General features: G+C 43.0%; 1 long non-coding RNA gene across 3 annotated transcripts in view; it reads left to right on the forward strand.

Moving 5' to 3' along the window:
- The first annotated feature begins 105 nt into the window (after window positions 1-105).
- LOC120638759 overlaps window positions 106-20,450 on the forward strand; it is a 71,495-nt gene continuing 51,150 nt past the window's right edge. For all 3 annotated transcript variants that reach the window (XR_005660675.1, XR_005660674.1, XR_005660676.1), the window contains exons 1-3: window positions 106-187; window positions 910-963; window positions 6,050-6,175. This is a non-coding gene — a long non-coding RNA (uncharacterized LOC120638759). The remainder of the gene's footprint in view (window positions 188-909; window positions 964-6,049; window positions 6,176-20,450) is intronic.

Consider the following 20,450-nt stretch of genomic DNA (forward strand, 5'->3'; position numbering starts at 1 on the left):
TGAATCCCGTGCGCAGGCGCACTACAACGGTGAGCCTGGAGTTAAAGGGACTCAACTCGGGGCCTTAGTGGACTTAGTTTAGCTGCTGCTTCAGGGTGGGTGTGGAGCTTAGAGTATGGGGCTTGCTGTTTTCGTCGTCGAGAGGCTTTAGAAAGACATCTCAAATACTAATAGCTGTACTGAGCAGGTGCAGTTTTGTAGTGACATAATAATAGTAATAATGTTGGTATTTGCTAAGCGCTTACTGTGTGCAGAGCACTGTTCTAAGCGCCGGGGGAGATACAGGGTAATCAGGTTTCCCCACGTGAGGCTCACAGTCTTAATCCCCATTTTACGGATGAGGGAACTGAGGCACAGAGAAGTGAAATGACTTGCCCACAGTCACACAGCTGACAAGTGGCAGATCTGGAATTTGAACCTGTGACCTCTGACTCCCAAGCCCGGGCTCATCCCTCTGAGCCACGCTGCTTCCCTATAATAGTAATAATAATGTTGGTATTTGCTAAGCGCTTACTATGTGCAGAGCACTGTTCTAAGCACTGGGGTGGATGCAGGTAATCAGGTTGTCTCACTTGAGGCTCACAGTTAATCCTCATTTTACAGATGAGGTCACTGAGGCCTAGCTGACAAGTGGCCGAGCTGGAATTCCAACCCATGACCTCTGACTCCCAAGCCCGTGCTCTTTCCACTGAGCCACTCTGCTTCTACAGCCACGCTGCTTCAGTAGTGTTATCACAGAGACTAGGGGTTTCAAACCACCACCACCACCACCTATGTCCATCTGAACCTTGCTTCCTTCGAATTTCTCCCAGTCTCCTCATGAAAGGCACTTGGGCTCCCAAATATTACACTCTAACTCCTGAGCCTTACTTTCTTCCCTCCACCCCTCCTGTTTGGGCTCACCTGCAGACCCTCTCCTGTACTCAGGATACAAAGTCGAGTGCAAGTTCTGGATCTGTGAAGGTAAGAAAGGGGCATCTTTACCAGGGTGCTCTCGGAATGTATTACGTTAAGTCCTGAGACATGAAAAAGGATGAGATGTTTCTAAACTCTGCAGCCTGTTCAATAAATGTTTTTGGATGATGGTAGATTCAGGAAACCCAAAAGGCCATGCTCCAACTCAGAATTTGAGGGTTTGGGGAGTGACCTGAATCAGTGAGTTTGTGTGTATTTCAGCAATGCCCTTCCTTTTTGCTTACTCTCAGCTGTCCAACCTCTCACGGCTGACCAGGCCTCAGGTGTAAACAGTCCAAAGTGCCACTCAAACTGGGTTGGGTCAGTCAAGTTAGAAATTGTTTTTTGGTGTTTAAGCACTGACTGGGTGCCCAGCATCATTCTAAGTGCTGGAGAAGATACAGGTTAATCACGTCAGAGTCAGTCCCTGTCCCACATGGGGCTCACCATCTAAATAGGAGGAAGAACAGGAATTGAATCTCCACTTTACAGTTGAGGACACTGAGGCACAGAGAAGCTAAGTGACTTGCCCAAGGTCACACAGCTGGCAAATGGTGGAGCCTGTATTAGAACCCAGGTATTAAAATTTCCTGTCCACTTGGGATGCTACCCCACAGATGTCTTCAAACTGACCTCTTTTCTCAGCACTTTCCTCACTTTAACCTAAGTTGTTTCACACCCCAACACTGGCCTGAGTGTGGAATTAGTTGGAGTGGTAGCATAGCATTTACTGAGTAGCATTTATTTTTGGTGTGCACTGAAATGGGCACTTGGGGAAATACCAAATAAAGAAGTGGCATGTACTTTGTTCCCAAAAAGCTTAAACTCTAGGGTGGTCAAGGTACATTTAATTACATGAGTGCTCAAGAGGAAAAAATAGGTTCATAAGTGCTAACTGAACATCCCAGGTCCAGCGATTTTGAGTAAGAGTACGATTGATTGCTCTCATACACCCTGTTTTACCTGACGCCGGTCTGGTGAATTCAGAATAGAGAAGGAAGTAGGAGGTGGAGGAAAGGCCCTTTGAGAAACCTTGCCAGGGTCCAGAGAGTACACAGCAAAAATCCAGCTAGAATTGGCATGGATTAGGTGGGCCAGACCCCAGATTTGGGATCCATGTAGGTTTGCATTACCCCAAATAATGGAAGTCCTGGGAAACCAGTGATCTTACCTGAACTGCTGTGATCACTGCAAGGCAGAGCCACCGCAGGTCCTAATCTTGCAGTGATGAGAAGCTACTGAAGTTGATTGGGGGGAGAGAAAGCCCTACCACGGGTGCTCTGCTAGCAATGTGGAGGCGAGGGGGTTCAAGGGAAAATGCAATAGTGGCAGTAATCACCCAGGGAGATCAAAGTAGGGCAAATGATCCTCCCCCATATTCTTACATTCTCCATTCCTAATGGCAGAGTTGTCAATAAAATGATTACTGCATATCTCATATGCTTCAGAGATATGTAACAACAGTAAATAACTAGACTCGATGGTTGCAGTCAATCGTGAAACAATTTAGTTTCCCTTCATGAAGTGACAGAGATCCAGGCTAGTTCTCCTAAAAAGCAATTCTTGTCTGACACTGAATTTTGAGAGCTAGGCTAGTTAAAATGTATTAATACAGGTTCTTGTTTTAACTCTGATCTGCAGGGATATAGTGCCCCCAACTCTACCCCAGCTATAATTTTAGTGAAGTTTTTTTTTGTTAAAAAAGGAATTAATAATAATAATAATGTTGGTATTTGTTAAGCGCTTACTATCTGCCGAGCACTGTTCTAAGCGCTGGGGTAGACATAGGGGAATCAGGTTGTCTCACGTGGGGCTCACAGTCTTAATCCCCATTTTACAGATGAGGGAACTGAGGCACAGAGAAGTTAAGTGACTTGCCCACAGTCACACAGCCGACAAGCGGCAGAGCTGGGATTCCAACTCATGAGCCCTGACTCCAAAGCCCGTGCTCTTTCCACTGAGCCACGCTGCTTTGAAGTCGAGGTGATGCCTGAATCCCATTTTTGATCCTGGGTGAGTTCTAGAGTATTTTCTGTACCTCCTCAAGTATTTGGACTCTTACCCCTGGTAGGTGTGAATGCACAGTCTTAACTGCAGTACAGCATGAGCCCTGTCCCCCAGTCCTGCTGACACTCTGGAGGACATTTTCAGAGTCCAGCCCTTTTTGGTGCTAGAGAGCCCATTTAAAATACCTTGGTGGTCCATGTCCAGGCCCAGATTGGTCCATCGGGATATCAGAATGCTACCACTACCACTCCAACTAATTCCACACTCAGGCCAGTGGTGGGGTGTGAAACAACTTAGGTTAAAGTGACGAAAGTGCTGAGAAAAGAGGTCAGGTTGAAGACATCTGTGGGGTAGCATCCCAAATGAACAAATGAACAGGAGTCCATGTCTGACTCCAGGAAGCCACTGGTTTGCACAGAGTAAGCGGGGATGCTAAAACTCCTTGCTTTTTCTGACTTTTGAACAAAGTAGTAGTAGCTCGGAGACATTGAGAACGGTGTGGTGGATGAAGTCAAGGAGCTTCCACTCCTCAGATTTCTTCCTTCATCCCAACCCTCTTAATGGAATTTCCCATTTAGGATTTCAGAGGCAATCTATTCTGTCTGTGTCTCTGAAAGGGCTGCAGAAGAGTCTCTTACTATAAAGAACAAGGTCTTCTACAACTCCAAGGTTTCCAGAATCTAGGAAAATTCACATTAGATACCTTAAGACTATGAATGTCATCATCTTCCCCTTCTCTCCACCTCTCCCCACTAATTCTTCCACCCCTTTCCATTTTCACATGTGCTGATTTTGTGATGCTGAAAATAGGATAAGGAAAAAAAGTCAAAGTGGACATTCATCCCAGGTGCCCTCTCGGATTTTGTTCCAACCCTGGTTGTGATCTCTGTGGATGGTGCAGGGCTATTTCAAGGGGGCTGTGGAGATTTAAGGTCTGGAACACCAAATAAAAGTTTTGGGGTGACAACAGCTTATGGGTTTGGGGGACAGCATAAGGCTCCTTCTGCAGTTCCTGGACTCCTCTTCTGCATTTCTTCCCTCCCAGTTTTTTAAATCTGCTATGATGTTGAGAGACCAGAAAGCAAAGCAACAAACCGTTAATTGATAGATATTCCTGCCAAGCAAACTGGCTTAAAAAAAAATGATGCAGGGGCTTAAGGAAACCCTCAGGAGTTTTACAGATTGCAAAAGCTTAAGAATCATTGATCCAAGTGTTTAGAAATCAGAGATATACAGATTTCTCCCAAGCACTCGATATAGAATTCTATACACAATAAGTGCTCGATTACTGGAACAGCTCTCCGAAAGACATCCAAGTCCATTTGCCTTCCTCCAGGCAAGTGAACAAATCTAATTTCCTCTTCTCCCACGCCCTTCTTCATTGCCAGTATACTTGGAGTTGCAACCTTTATTCGCCCCTCCCTCAGCCCCACAGCATGTGGGTGCACATCTGTAATTTATTTATATTAATATCTGTCTCTCCTTCTAGCCTGTGAGCTTGTTGTGGGCAGGGAATATGTCTACCAACTCCGCTGTATTGTACTTTCATTCATTCAATTGTATTTATGGAGCACTTGTATTCTCCCAAGCTGTTGGTACGTTACAACATGGCTGGGGTCTGGTTCTTGAACATTGGGCAGAGATAAAACACAGGAGTCAGACACCAACAGGTTATGAAATACAAGGGTGGAGGGGAATGGGATTGAGCAGTGGGAAGCGAGAGAGGGAAGGAGACACCTGTGGAGGAACAAGGGAGAAGAGGGCAAAGAGGGACTGGACCAGGTGGGGAGGGATTGCCAGCTCAAGCCAACCACATGGTATGCACACCTGCCCTCAATCATGTCCACATCTCAGCTCCAGAGCAGCCTTCCCTACCTCCACCAAAGCAGTCTGAGCTCTCAGACTGGGAGAGCTTGTTGTGGGCAGGGAATATGTCTACCAACTCCGCTGTATTGTACTTTCATTCATTCAATTGTATTTATGGAGCACTTGTATTCTCCCAAGCTCAGTAAAAATCACTGATTGAAAATATAGTTAATTGATCTCAGTCAGCTGGGTTTTGTCATCGTCATCAATCTTATCTTCACAAATCATCTATTAAGTAAAATACAACAGGCAGAGAATCATTCAAGGAGCTGGAACTATAGATGACAGTGCAGTCCTCAAGGATTTTTAATCTAATCTTGAGTTAAAGCGCAAAGGAAAAAGACCTCTTTAGGGAGGTGGAATGTTTTACAAGAAAACAGAAAAAAAAATTCAGGTAGAAAAACTTTTAAAAAACAATCTAAAGGCCACACCACAGCCATTCCAGGCCAAAGGTCTCTACTGGCTCAGGGCTTGAGTCCCACCATTTTTCACCACATTGTAATGCAATATTTCTGCCCTAGCAAGAGGGGAGAGCATCAGCTGTGTGGTCAGTGGGAGGGAAGGTCTGAGGGGTTCTCTCTTTTTCCTGGCCACCCTCCCAGGGCAGACCCAGAGGCTAAGTATATCAATTTTATTGTTTGATGTGAAGGGAAGAACAATCCACATATTTACAAAATTCAAGATATCTCAAGCCTTTCGTTATCCCAGCTAGAATCACCCAGTAATCCCCACTGTCTGTATCTTTTATCAGTCTTCTGACTCTGCTAAATGTTTGCCTGTGTGATGTTTTCCAGTCCATCCAACATAGGTTCCCTAAAGTATCTGTTTGACTCCTAAAAGCCCAATGTCCTGCATTTCCCATCTGTCTCAGGCAGAAGAATGGAACTATATAAAGAACTGTATAAAGGTACCATCAACTCTGTTTCACCACCCCACATCCTGGAACCTATGTTCCAAAAAGAATGTACATTCCTGCAATAGACTATAATTTCACGTTAATTTTAATACTTGCCTGCCACCTACATGTTTCTATGACAATTATCTAGATAATCTGGCAATTATATTACCATATCTGCAAATGTCACTGGGTAGAAGAAAGCTTTATATCCAGCTCCCTCAGTAGCCATGTTGATTACAATGAATTTCTAGTATTCTGTTTAGTTTCTAGGTTTCAGGGCCAGAGATAAACTTGAACACACTGGTTCTTCATGTTTCATTTTAGGAAATGGTGTGCTGAGGAATAGTACTCAAAATCTGGGGTCAGATGTACCAGATATCAGAACAAAACACAAAGGACCTAAGTTTGGATGAGGATGATTGCTTCTCAGAAGAAATTCTTATTGCCCAGGTGAGTCATTTCAGTAGAATTCCTATTTTGACATGGTCTGTTCAATTATTATGTAGAAAGATTTATAACCAAAACTCTTCTTGGATGGATAATCCAAGCAGACAGAAAGGCTTATTGGTATGGTTCTCTTTCTGGCCTTTGGTCAAGCATTCTCTGTAGCCAGTAGGTTCTGCAATGCTCATTCATTTGTAACTGTAACTGAGCACACTGCAACAGAGAAAAGTTGCAGACTGTAGATTGCAAAGAAAGAAGGCCAAAACCCCTGATCCAAAGGGTTTAAACAGGAATGACTGTGTATCCCAAATGTATGGTTGCCATTTGTCTGGTTTTACATCAATCAGTCTAGTGTGGATATAGCATTGGATGCCCCTAAGTCTGGTATTTTTATTTTAAACACCCAGCCTCCCTCTGCCTTAGCTCCAGCTACCATGTTCTTGGCTTGAAAGTATCTCTTGCCTTCACATAGATATGGGAAGGGAGTGCAAAGACCCTGGAGCAAGTGTGCAGGGGTGGTGGGTAAGGTAGGTAGGGGGCTTCCTGGAGAAACACTCTCTGTTTGGGTAGACTTTTTAGGTATTTGTTACCTATCAGATCTGAAAAAGTAGGAAATAAATTGGAGATCCTTCCCAGTCCTGCCCTGTGAACAATGTAGACTCCCTTTCATACTATAATTGGTAAATTCAAATTCCCTTTCATACTATAATTGGTAAATTCAAATTCTACTATGGATACTAAATTCATGGCATGATTCACCAGTTAATTGCTGATGCTGATTCATTTACTTGAGCGGAGTGAAGAAGAGGGTAGTTTGGCAGGAAAGAGTCAGAGAGCGCGAAGATTTTAGTGGTAAAATGAAAGGAATAACCTCATAAAATCCCCACTCCATCTCTGATTGCTGCAGGCCAGATTGCTTCGTGTACTGATGTTATCAATCCTTCCACAAACCTTCTAACTGCTTTGCTCATGATTCTCCCATACCCAACCCATTACTCATGCCTTTCCCCCAATTCGGAGCTCCAACCTCACTCATCCTCCAAACCACCTATTCTCCACACCTTCAGTTCAGCTCTTCTGAGAGGGGATCCCTGATTAATCCCCACTTTCTTGGCCATGCCACCACGGTGTAGCCATTTTAACAGGCCTATGTGTATCTATTAATTAGTTCTTTTATTTTTTGATTGCTTTTGTTTTTATCATTTGCATCAAATGCTTATTCCCTCTTGTCTAGTGTATGCTTGGGGGGGAAAGAGAGGGAAAGGTTCTACTAGAGAAGTCTCTAATTTCTTCCTCTTTTTTATTAAGTAATTTTCATTTTAAATCCTTCCATCCAATTTTATTAAACTGTGGAGTTGATTCGGGCCTTCACACAGAGTCTTTGAATAATGTGTTTTTAAAAGTCTAATATGTGAATAAATTACCAGAGAGAGAGATTAAATAAATAAATAATGGACTGGAACTGACATAGATCAGACCTACACCAGTGAAGTAAATTGGAGGCAAAGTAATCTTTAGGATAATTCAGACTAAAAGGGGTGAATGTTTTGCTAAAATTATGAATCGTTCATGCCAAGTTGGGTTTTTTCTTTTGATTTGATTTATTTTGGTAATTGCTTGAGATTTACACTTCATTTCACTAGTGTTAACCTGTCTGTAGAGAGAAAGATGGCCCACCCTAGATTTCCTTCATGGTTCTGAATATAATTGCACCTCAGCTGTATACTAGTCTGAAAGACAGGAAGCTCTCCTTCCTTGGGGGATCTTTAAAAGCAGCATAGGTCAAGGATGGCCAAACTTTCCAACTTGGGAAGCTGACATCATCATCTTTAAAGGTTCAGGAGCTATACTGTAAGCTTCTTGAGGGCAGGGATTTTTTTTTTTAAATGGTATTTGTTAAGCACTTACTATGTGTCAGGCACTGTACTAAGTACTAGGGTAGATACCAGCTAATCAGGTTGGACACAGTCCCTTTCCCACAGTGGGCTCACACTCTTAATTCCCATTATACAGATGAGGTAAATGAGACACAGGAAAGTTAAGTGACATACCCAAGGTGAAGGAAAGGTGGAGGAACTATTTGCATCATGTCTGCCAACTCTTATACTCTCCCAAGTGTTTGGTACAGTGCTCTGAACACAGTGAGCACTCAGTAAATATTATTGTTTGATAAGATGCCAGACACATTCATTCATTCAATCATATTTATTGAGTGCTTACTGTGTGCAGAGCAGTGTACTAAACACATTTGGTCCTCCTATATGCTGTTCCCTATATATGCTCCCTCTCCTCATGGCGATGGCCGAAACTCATAGCTTTTTAATTGTTAAAATTCCACCTTATTAATTTTATAATGATGAGTTTCAGAGTAGGAGATGGGGGTGAACCAGACCAGGAGGACCTCTCGTAGTGGTGAATTGAGGAGATTTCAGAGTAGGGGGCTTCAGCTAATCCGGAGAGAGTGCCACAGAGTGACTGTTCTCAGGAAGCAACCAGAATTTGCACCTTTTCTTCCAGAGCGCCTCAAATGGTTCAAGAACCCACTGTACCCCTTCTTTCCCTTCTCCACACTTGGAAGGTTAGATATATCTTCCCCCCGCTCTACAAGAGGTATAGAGTCTCATGTGGTTGAATTGCTGACCAAATCAATAATTTCCCAACTTGTTAGTCACTGCACATCAGAGGGCCCTGTTGAAATCCCCAGAGTGCTCAGAGAATCTTAGGCATCTCTATTTTTTGTGGCATATTCATAGATATGTTCTTGAACATGTTTGCACATGAGCCATGTACTTGTGGCCTCTGCGGGAGCCCAGGTGGACACACAAAGTGTCCCATCCTATTCACCACAAGGAAGTGATGCAACAGAGCAAACAAAGCAGAAAGAGTGGTGCCTCATCTTCAAAATGTTTGTGAGCCTTTTGATTGGATGATCTCTGTAGTTTATCTTCTGGCCGTATGATTCACTGAATCTTCAGCTTGTCATTATCTTGGAAGAAGCCAATAAGTTGAGTTCCCAGAAGAAAAATCTCAGTCTATTTTTCAACCGGTATATTTTATTCGGAACACTTAACGGTAATATTCCCCCTACCGTAATGTTTAGTTTCAAAATTCCTAGCCAAGGGCCCATAAAGCAGTATTGCTCTTATAAAACCATTCTTCACATATAATGTTTTCAAAAATTGACTTTCCCTGGCAAGCATTACAAATAAGGTTCCCTGTAGATCAAAATCAAAACCTCAAATTGGACCAAAGATAGTAACGATTTTAGGACACCTCCCACCTGGTTCTGATTCAAACTGGCAATCAAAAGGGAAAAAACTGTCGAAGTGCATTAACAGCATCCTGAGCCATCTAGCGTTCAGGTGTACAAAATGGAGATCACTCAAGAAAAATGATACCATCAAGCTTGATGGAGATGGATTCTGGATGGCCGCTAATTCAGCATAACCGAACCATTTGGCAAAGGGTGTGTGGAAAAGATTTTTGAGTGGAGACGTTTGAGGCAGAACAAGATTGTTCACAATTCCAAATTTAAATTTCACCAGACTTGCTGAATTCTCTTTAGCTAAAAATGCTCTTTAGGCAGATCTTTTCTTGGCAGGTAATGTCAGCTGGAGGAACTCAAGCCCTAAGGCAAAGCCACATATGTGCTATTATGAAACATGACAATATGAAATATATAGAAGAGTACTCAAGGCCGTCTAGACTGTAAACTCATCTTGGGCAGGGAATGTGTCTGCTAATTCTGTTGCTCCGTCCTCTCCCAAGTGCTTAGTATGGTGCTCTGCTCATAGTAAGCATTCAGTAAATACTGTTGATTGACTCAAAGTATTGTTCTTTTATGTGCAGGATAAAAGATGTTGGTCTTTTGCCCCTGAGAGTCACTTCCAGCCTGAGGTTTCTGTGATTTTATAGATACTAGGATCTGTTTTTAGAGCTGACTTTTTCCCGTGCAGTCTGAACAGAGGAGATATAGAAGCCAATAGGAAAACAGTGCTTTTGTCCCTTGGTTCCATTGGACCGGAGGGAGCTACATCTCCCTGAGCAAAGCAGCCAGCATTACCCTGGGTTACATGTGAGCTGGGTTTTTGCAGGATGCTCCACCCCGGGATGTGTGGATAGAACCCAAAACCTGTTCCCCAACTTGGGCCTTTTGGCGAGAGACCCAGAACTGTAGCCTGTGAGGGAGAGCTGGTGCTCGCTGGGCCTACTAGGAGTCAGGGGTATATGGAGGTTTCAGGAGCTGCTGGAGCCAGGAAGGAACCCTGGAACTGTGTAGGAGTGGCAGTGGCAGGAAGTAACAGAGTCTCTGTGCTCCAAACCACCCCCAGCTCTAAAGTGAACCAAAAGGAGACTGATCTGGCTCTAGGAGTAGCATTCTAGGAGGATCTTTGTCAGAGGAGAGGTGCCAGTTCCCAGTTTTCCTTGCCCCAGTACAAATAAAGCCCCCCTCTTCATGACCATCATCTGTATCAGTACAAAGTGAACACTGGCATTGCTTCTTTAACTGCCAGGATACTACAAAGCTGACTTTGTACCTTATGTCTATATGGTAATTTGATTTGATGATCTTCCTTCTCTGGGGCCATCTGGCTTCCTTCATGCCTATCTTCACTCCATCTGAGCTTTTTCTCCTCTTCATCCAGTGTTTTTTTGTTTTGTTTTTTGGCTGTTCCCTCAGGCTCATCCTCCCTGGGATGGGTAAGTGGCGAGACTGAGGGACTGGTCCGTGAGGGAGAGCAGAGAAGAGTGGTCTTGGAAAGAAAAACAAATGAGAGAGGTGAGAAGAAAGGGATGTGCACATTCAAGCTATTGGCCCTCCCTTCCAAGCCCTATCAAGACATCCCACCCTTCTCTCCCTCTCTATTTCCCCTCTTCTCTCAGGTTTCCCTGTCTTCCTCTGCATCCCTTTCTTCTCATCTCTCTCATTTGTTTTTCTCTTCATGGTCATTCTTCTCTGCTCTCTCTCACGGTCCAGTCCCTCAGTCTCGCCACTCACTCATCCCAGCCCAACTTTGCAGCGAGACCAGATCTCCCCTCTTTCCTCGATCTCTTTCTCCCTTCTCCCAGCCTCAGCTGCCCCAGACTTGAGTGTGAATTCCAGGATGTGAAGACAGCTAATAGGATAAGAGCCTTACTAAATTATTGCTCAAGCAGACTAAATGGTACCTGGTGGCCTGAAAGAGTTTATTAACCTCCAAAAGTGCCTAATGTGTCCCTAGGCAGTTTACTGATCCAGCACAATCTGGCCAATTATTTTTATGGGGAGAGTTTGGCCCGCCAGTCCCCACAACAGAATTCATATTATTCATGCATGCCTGCAGGATGTGGGGGCAATCTGGCAGCCACGGTGCTGAGAGCTTCTTTTAGCTTTCCTCATTACACTGATTTTTAGCAAGGAACAGAGGTGGAAGACAGTGGACTGGTAGAAAACTGGATTCCTTAGCCACTATTATAACCACCTCACTGGACTAAAACAGGGATTTTCAGACTCTTAAGAAACTCTAACCCTGTGGCCTCGAAGTTTCATCTTAAGTGCCTGACCTCTCACTTTCTCCTCCCCGACCCAGTTCCTTCTCCACAGAGGAGAGTGTTCACTGTGAAACAACAGCTAAAGCAGTTGAGAAGAGAAAGTGCTTCTGCCGCTGTCATTGTGCTTCTTAGAGTTCGTGCCTCCGAGACTGGAGGACTGTTCTTTGTTGCATTCCTGGCAGAAGTAGCAAAATCTTTTTTAACTGGCTCTAGCTGCCGCTCGCTCTTCTGTGGTACTCCCTGGAGATTTCAGCTGGAAGCAGGGTAGCAGTGGTAGAAATTGCTGTTGGCATAACAGTGCTGCTCACTTCGAGCCTTTACAGTATCATCAGACATGCTGGAACCTGGTCCAAGAGCCAGAGAAGCTAGAGAGACTTCTACTGAGCATGCTCAGAATGCTATATTGTGGGTTTTCATGTATTCATATTTTTATTCATACTTTGTGTACTGTGAACATCCTCAGTTGAACACCAGGTAGACATGAGCCTTCTGTTTCTCCGAGTCAAACTGACAGCTTTCTGAATGTTCAACATAAAGTGGGTCATACCCTTTGAACAAGTTGCTCAGAAATTACCTACATGTGCAGAATCAAAATATTCTTTTAGTTTATTGAAGTCCAAAATTCATGGCACTAATGGATTTTCCTCAAACTCTACAGGACACTTAGCAGTTCAGATTCCAGAGAAATGAGTAATAAAGTGAATACCACCCCAAACCCATTCCTGCTCCTTGGGGAAGGTTTTATTGCCTCAGCAACATTTGAACTTAGGACGTTTTCAAAGTGAGAAAGAAGCCTGTGTGCCCAGCAATAGCTAACGCACAACAGTGTCAGACATGAGAAACTTGTTTTTATTGAAACCGGGAATGTTCCTTGGGACATTTAGGTTAGTCTTTCATCTTTTTCTTTTCCAATAATGAAACTGAATCTTTAATCTATTGCCAGAAAGAGACACAAAGGATCCTGGTTTCATATCTCATTTCAAGGAGAGCATATTGCAAAACCACACACACAAACCCAACTTCAGGTGTGGGCTTCCCACTAGGGAGGAAGCCTGGCCTAGTGGAGTAAGTATAGGCCTGGAAGTCAGAATACCAAAGTTTTAATTCCAGCTCTGCCATTACACTGCTGTTAGGTGGTCTTGGGCAAATAACTCAACCTCTCTGGGCTGCCATTTTCTTATCTGTAAAACAGGGGTGAGACGTACTCCCCCGCTTAAAATTGTGAGCTTTGTTTGTGACATGGCCTGTGTCTGCTCTGTTTATCTTGAATCTACTCCAGGGTTTAGCATGTAGTAAGTTTTTAATGAATACCATAATTATTAAGATAAATGGGATTTGGGTCTATGGGGAAGCTTAAAGCTTCTAGTATCGTATTCAAAGTTATAGCTAACACTGTCACAAATAATCACCTCAGAGTACCTAGAGCAAACTAATAAATGAGATATTTCAGTGTTTATTAGGATACTATTAAGGGCTTATAGTATTTCTGAGAATTATATGTGTAATACTGTATTGCCCCATGAGGATGAGAGGAATGATATTTTTCCAGATCGTCAATAAATCCCTATCTATCAGCTCCGGGAACCAAGTAAAGAAAACTGGCACTCATAATAAAACAGGCACCCAGAATATTTAGAGGCAGTACGGATTCTACACATACCCGTGAACAGACATATTCTAAGATATAGCCGTACTATGTTCCTTGAAAATATAGATGTATCATGAAAGGCTGTATTGCAGGGTATGTGTTGCCATAGACTCGTATGTTGTAAATTGGATCCTGTTCCAGAAGCTCTGGAAAAATGTGAAATTCCTTTACATGCACTGTGTTGTAACACTAAATATCACTAAGCTCTCATTTATTCAATATCCAATTTAAAGTATAACATCACAACATTAAATAAAGAGTTGTAATATGATTATTTTTCCTTTCAAAAGACTCTTGCTCTGCTGACAGTGTTAGTGGCTTTGCAACTTTTAGTGAAAACTCTATCCAGTTTAGGTGGAAGGAGTGGCCTTTGTTTTTCCTTCATAAAGCACCGCGTCCTTTGCTGAATCCTCATAATCTCTGAACACTGTTGAACTTGTTCCATCAGGGTCTCTGTCAGTCATTTTTGAAAGTTCATCTGCTTTCTTGAAAAGTCTTACAAGATTTTTGAAGTCAAAATATCAGAGGCAGTAGTGGAACAGTCACTCTAGCCTTAGTAGTAGCCATGGCACCTTCCTCCTCCTTTACCACCAGGGAGCGGGAGTTTCTCCTCTTGATCCAAAAACAGCCTGGAATCAGGGTGAGGTAGGAGGTTAGAGATCTAACAAGATATATAAGCCTTTTTGGCCACACTGCAATTCTCTGGTGCTTTGTGATAAAGCAGAGAAGCTGGTTTCCAGTTGGTTTGGGGGGCAGGTGTCAGGGTGGGTGGTCAAGGGCAGCAAAGTGGGACAGTGCCTGAATTGTAGTTTCTCCATTCCACACCATCCAAATCAGGGTGAGATAGAAGGGCAGAGAGTTTAACCAGGTTTAGCAGACTTTTCCACTTCACCACAATTCTCCGTTGCTTTCAGATCCTGCAGAGAAACTGACTTTTGTTTGTGTTCAGGGAGTGGGAAGGGAATTTAATTCCTTGCAGTGACTGGGCAGAACATCACACAGGACTTAGAGATCCTGGGATACGTCAGCAATTAGTGCATGATGTGTGTCTGGATTTTTTGTATTGTAGTCCTTTTGAACTAAGGGCAAACCTGTGTGATTTTCATTTAAAGTGATCCTATTTTGAATAGGAATTATAATTTTTTTGACCCAAAGCATGCAAGGATGTTGTTGTTTTAATTCTGGTACATTAGAGGTCTCCATGTGCTGCAGAAAAGCAATATTAAGTTCTTCAGAAAACTGAAAAGTTCGAATACTTCACCAGAAGTTGGTTGAAGACTTATGTGATAGTTCTGCAATCCTCAGATATTTGTGTCAATGCACTGTAAATGACAAAAATGAACAGAATTATGCTCTAAAGATAAAAGTGGCTTTTGTACATTTTTCTTTGGGAATTAGTGCTATTCTTATATAATTTCTGATGCCCTAAAGATTATTTCAAGTAGCTTTCTTTCCTAGTGTATGACAGCAGTGCCATATAGTGGTCAGTTGGAATATATTTATTCTCCATAGATAATGTTGCAATTTCTAGCCTCCTTTGTATGATCTTCTAATTCCTGGGAGGTGTTTTCATTTCTAGTATACTCCTCCAGTTCTTTGTATTGAAAGACTTGCCAGTGTTAATGCCAATGGCAGCACAATGCTCCAAATCTATTATAGAATACAGCAAACTTAGATGAGCCAGGGTTGTGAAGTGCTAAACACAGAAGTGCCAAGACTGATCCATCAGAAACCTCAGCACAAATTAAACATGCTCTTCCCCTGCATTAAGGAAAGATCCAGGGAAGAAGAGTGGGTAAAATTGGGCTAACCTCTAGAGATGGACATCAGGGAGTCACCTTTTGTCTGAATGTATATTCCATTTGGGTTATCTACATTTTTAAATTCTAAGTTCCTGGAGATGGGAGAGCATATCTTATTTAGTTTTGATTGCTGTAGGGTCCTTTAGCACTGTGCCATAGATGCTCAATAAGGGTTAGCTCAATAAATGGTAGAATAGAAATGATTGGATGTGGGGCAATCTTCACTTTTTTTTCCCACTAGTTCAACCATCTGTTCTATGGCACCTCTCTGTATCATAATTTACAGTCCAAAATGGTGAGTCCTGATGATTTTTACTGTTGGGTTTGGTCACATGACTATTATATCCATTGATGAAAATGCTGGAATTTTGTGTTCCAATCTATATCTCAGTCTGAAGCGGTGCAATCATAATTCAGAGAGCTACACGGGTGAAGACATAAGGATTGTATCTCATGCATGTACAAATACCCAAATTTGTTATATTTTTCATAGACATTATCCCATCCACTTAGGTCAGCTCAAGTTTGATGTTATTAGAAAATTTAGATTGCTCCAAAATTTCTAAGACTGTGTAGCAGTTCTTTATTTTGGAAGATGATCTTTGGTATTTAAGTGCTTATTATGTACCAAGTGCTGCACTAAATGCCAAGACAGATACAGTATAAGCAGTTGGGATGCAGACCCTGTCCCAGATGGCACTCACAATCTTGTAACATAGAGAGGTAGCCAATTTTATAACTACCGTATTATTATTCCTTTCATTCTTTTTTTCAATTCAGCTATAACATTAGATAATAAGATTTATTAAAAGACTCTTTTGTAAACTCTCCAGTAGTTTGTCGGACCAGAGTTCAAACAACATGTCTCACAGCCCTATTATGTTCTCCATAAAGGCTGAAGGGGTGGGGAGAGAGAGTGGAGGAATGTGTTGCTGTAAAAGCCTGCTTTAAACTCCTTTGGAAAAGGAAAAGGATATTGGGATATTGCTCCCAGGTAGGGTGGTGGAATGGCTGAATCCTGCTTAGAGGAGAGTACTTAGTGCTTGGTTCACCATCACTTAATTGGAGGTCTCTGAGAGAGGGCATATAAAAGGAAGAGTTGAGAAACAGTCAGGAGCAGCTGCAGCTGATTCCTAATGGGAAAAGCTCTGTGAGAAAACTTTTCTCTTTGTAGAATAGCTGGCCAAGAAAGCAGACCCTTCCCCAGAATGGAGATTTCAGTTCTCCAGACTCCCTTTTCATAGCCTAGTTAGCTGAACCCTTTCCTCCTGGAGAGATATCTGCTGGCAAGCTTTCCTGTCCATAGAAGAGCTGACTAAGAAGGCTGCAGAAGGAAAGTGGCTACATAAGTAACTCTTCTGAAGGGACAGATCATCTGCCCACAAAGCCAACATTCCGAGAAAGTAAGTCCCAGGAAGAACATCTCCAGGATTTTGGAGCAGGTGAGGAAGTTTCTCCTGTTTGGCAATGGAACAATTGGTTCTGCCAACCTCCTTCTGATGCACAGGGTTTATGGCTACTGAATGGCTGTGCCTAGCTCCATCTCACTGACATAAACCGCACAAGGGCCGTGGCCAGGGAAGAGTAGCCAAGGGTAGTTCACAGAACCTGGGGCCTGGGATTTGGAAGGTTGGGCATTCTAAACCAGGTTCTGCCTCTTGTCTACTGTGTGACCTTGGGCAAGTCACTAGACTTCTCTAGGCCTCAGTTCCCTCATCTGTAAACTGGGGATTGAGACTGTGAGCCCCAGGTAGACAGGGACTGTTGTCCAACCTGATTTGCTTGTTCCCACACCATTGCTTAGTACAGTGCCTGGCATATAGTAAGTGCTTAACAAAAACCACTATAATTACTTCTTATTAGAGCAGATTCTCCAACCAAGCTACTATGTCCTTGTGCATTTCCCCAAAGGACAAAAAAACTCCACCTCAGTTGAGGCATGTGTAGCGTGGTGCTTCTCCGCTTCAGATGCAGGCTGGGCTAGACAGCGGGATTACTTTCTCCTCCAGTTTAAAGTCCTAGAGAGGAAACATCTGGTGAGGGCGGTGTCAGATGGAAGGGCTTATCCCTCAGAAGAGAACTAAAGGAGATAATAAAGCCAGGAAGAATCCTTGCTCGTAGTGTGGGAGATTCTGGAGAACTCTGTTGAAATGATGAGACTATGACAGGAAGGCCATTAAAGTAATGTGAGTTACATACCTGTACAGTGTCTTCAGGCTCAGAACAACTAGTGATGCAGTCTTCCTGGCCCCCACTGTACTTTAAAACAAACAAACAAAAAATTGATTTCATTTTGGCTTCTGTAAGCAGATGTGGGGACAAGCTCTATCGAAAATTATTGTAGCATTGCTTAGTGGATAGAGCACAGGCCTAGGAGTCAGAAGGATCTGGGTTCCAATCCTGGCTCTGCCATATGTCTGTTGTGTGACCTTGGACAAGTCACTTAACTTTTCTGTGCCTCAGTTACCTGATCTGTAAAATGAGGATTAAGATTGTGAGCCCTGTGTGGGAAAGAGCCTGTGTTCTACCTGATTTGCTTGTATCCTCTCCAGGGCTTAGAGGTAATTGGGTTGGGCACAGTCCCTGTCCCACACAGGGCCACAGTCTTAATCCCCTTTTTCCAGTTGAAGTAACTGAAGCAAAGAGAAGTGAAGTAATTGAGGCACAGAGAAGTGAAGTGACTTGCCCAAGATAACACAGCACACAAGTGGCTGATCTGGGATTAGAAACCCAGGTCCTTCTGACTCCCAGACCTGTGTTCTAAGCCACACTCCCCCAGCACGTAGAAAAGTCCTTAACACATAGTACGTGTTTAACAATTCCCATTAAAAAAATTGCTTAGAGAACCACAGGCCTTGTGCACTCCCAAGGCCCCTCGGCACGGAGCAAAACAAACCCTTCCTTGCCAAGGGGAACCCCCCAGGGGACCAGTAAAACTGAAACCCCAGAGCAGGGGGAAATAAGACTATAACTGGAGGGATGATCTGAAATGAGCCTTGGTTCTCCCAAGCAGCCAGTGCTCTCAACTGACTTGGCTCCCCTGCCTCTGCCCCTCAGGGGCTGCAAACTTTAAGTGCTATGTGGGCAGACGGTCTTGGCAAGCATCCAAGTGTGAAGGAGGTGTGTCGAGTCCGGAGCCAGCAAGGAAAATTGGCCCAAGCACCCCTGGTGGAGGCAGGGGCCGGGTGGTAGGGAAAGCACCCAGCCCAAGGCTGCACCCACCCGTTCTGTGCACAGACTCAGGGTGCGCCACCCGACGAAATCTTACTTCATATTTATATGCCCCCAGGAGCATTGGGGGCTTGGGGAACCCACTCTGGGCTCATATTTATGGCTCACTTCCTGCTTTCCACATGTGGAGCCAGTTGCTGAGGTTGGGGCAGTGAGCGAGATGACAGGAAAATTTACCAATGGTATTTCCAATTGGAATTTTGGAAACATTGGAAATAGGCTGCATGAAAAACTCAGTTGCAAGGCATTGGGGAGAAAGGCACAAATGGTCCTGTTAAGGCTCCTCAGTAATGCCCTCTGCTGAGGATGTCTCTGCAGGGTGGACTTTAATTTCATGGGTGGATGTGCTCTTGAAGTGAAACTTGGGTCCAGGCTTTATATAGAGCACATGCCTGGGTGTTAGAAGGTCCTGGGTTCTAATCCTGGCTCTGCCACTTGTCTGTGTGAACTTGGGCAAGTCACTTCACTTCTCTGTGCCTCAGTTACCTCCACTGTAAAATGGGGATCAAGACTGGGAGCCTTATGTGGGACAGGAACTGTGTTCAAACCAATTAACCTGTATCTACCCCAGCTCTTAGTACTGTTCCTGGCACATAGTAAGCACTTAGCAAACACCACAGTTATATGCCAGGCACCACCTTGAAGCCGTTGGTTGTGAAGGTAATCGGGCAGCAACAGGGCTGGAGGAGTAGGGATGTCTGTTGGCTTTCTCCCCCTGCCCTGCCCAGAGTAGTCTGCTTTGAAATAATTTGTCCCAGAATGACTGCACCAGCACTCACTTCTGGCTTACTCTATTTTTGAGTCATGGAGTTGAAAGTGCCTAATAGAAAAGTATGAAAGGGGCCATACCGTAGGGCTTCCTTTGCTCTAAAACCAAGGGAGATGGATCAGAGCTGCACAGGTCTAAAAGGAACATTAGAAGCTCAGTTAGCACAAACTTAGAATAGAAATATATAATTTTCATAATGCACAGTATTCATTTGAATTCATTTGTTTGAATGCAGCCATAATGGGGTAGGAAAATTGACTACGAGAGCATGAGCTCCAAACTTCTGAGCTGTATTCAAAATCCCATTCCTAGCCCTCTAACACACTGTGTACACCCCAAAAACTTGCATATCCAAGAAAGTGAAGTCAAAAATCTAAAATTTTATTTCTGCCTGACCTTGAATTTAGAATTTGATTTAGCAAAGGTCCAATTTTTAACTTCTGAAATGTTTTGCATTCAACACTATAGTCTATTTTATTATGACTGCCTTCTTTAGTCATAAAGAAAGATTTATTTCCTAAGATTTATTTCATTGTACATGTACAATGAGTAGATGAAATATATTTTGACAAGTAAGGAAAACAATAGTTAATAATGTTTTCCATCTGCCAGGTAATACTTGCTAAAAGAGCCATTAGGTTTTACTGGAGTAGAAGGAAACACCTATGCTAGTACCTGTCAGAAAAATAAATACCTAATGAATTCATTCTGATTATTGTCTGCACATTTTTCAGACTATTACCATCTGTTTCAGTTAAATATCACCATAATTAATGTCAGAGTATATTTACATTCTGCTACTTCTAGGCCTTCTTTTAGTATTTGACACATCACATTTTAGTGAATATAAGAGTGCATTTTCTCTATTAGCAGAAAGTATGTTGTAATAGGAATAAAATGTGTAAATGTTCATTTCCACAACTTGCAGTTTCAGATATCGAAATACCTTTGAATTTCAGTTTATTAGTTGTGGTACTATAAGTGCCTTCAGTATATCAGAGTTAGTGACTACACAAATTTAAGGAAAGTGATTTTCCAGATAAGAAAAGAAAATTTGGGTTTTTTTTAAAAAAAGGTTTTTTATAGGGCAAATGAATCAAAATACCAGCCTCATTTTAGCTAGTAGTCACATAGACAAGATTTGCATTTTGGGAACTTCTTACTTCTTCCCTTACCAGTTCCTACATAACTTCTCACTTAACATCTCTGTGCCTCAATTTCCTCATCTGCAAAATTTCCTCATTTCCCTCTTAAACTGTGAGTCCCATGTGGGTCCATGCCTGATCTGTTTAATTTGTA

Source organism: Ornithorhynchus anatinus, chromosome 13, assembly GCF_004115215.2.
Source record: "Ornithorhynchus anatinus isolate Pmale09 chromosome 13, mOrnAna1.pri.v4, whole genome shotgun sequence".
Taxonomy (NCBI): domain Eukaryota; kingdom Metazoa; phylum Chordata; class Mammalia; order Monotremata; family Ornithorhynchidae; genus Ornithorhynchus; species Ornithorhynchus anatinus.